Below are 518 nucleotides of genomic sequence, written 5' to 3'. Positions count from 1 at the left end.
ATATCTGAAGATCAACCTCATCATCAGCCTGTCCCGGCACAATCGACCGGCCGGCCACCGCCGCCTGGTCAACCCCGCTCGGGTGCCAGGTCAGAGGTCACGAGCGCAGAACAACCATTAGCCAGCTGTTGCGGTCAAATAAGCACGCATTTGTCCGCATTCAACCGCCCGCCAATGTTTATACACGTGCGCATATTTCAATCTGCAGCGTGAACGACCCTCCGCCCGAGACAGCTTCCTGGTCGAGTCACGAGGAAATTACAGTGGTGGTGACTCAGTGTTGTGCTACGGGGGTCGACTCGAAGCTCCATCGGGTCTATTGACAATCCGAATTAAAGTGATCGACGGGGATGGTGAAGCCTTAATAGAAAATGGCGATTCATGGAAATACATACAAGACACACGTACACATGCACGCACACGAAAGATGAAAAGACAAAACGCACATGTGAACACACAAACATCTTCTCCACTAACACATATAAAGATATGATTAAAATGATAACTTCCCCCCCCTA

At 50.2% G+C, this 518-nt stretch overlaps 1 protein-coding gene across 1 annotated transcript in view; it reads right to left on the bottom strand.

Annotated features, from left to right (window-relative positions):
• Positions 1-518, bottom strand: part of LOC119591300 (laminin subunit gamma-1-like) — an 83,409-nt gene that overhangs the window by 53,260 nt on the left and 29,631 nt on the right. The gene's annotated exons all lie outside the window — the stretch shown is intronic.

The sequence above is a fragment of the Penaeus monodon genome, chromosome 28, assembly GCF_015228065.2.
Source record: "Penaeus monodon isolate SGIC_2016 chromosome 28, NSTDA_Pmon_1, whole genome shotgun sequence".
Classification (NCBI taxonomy): domain Eukaryota; kingdom Metazoa; phylum Arthropoda; class Malacostraca; order Decapoda; family Penaeidae; genus Penaeus; species Penaeus monodon.
This window is presented reverse-complemented; position numbering and strand designations above follow the sequence as displayed.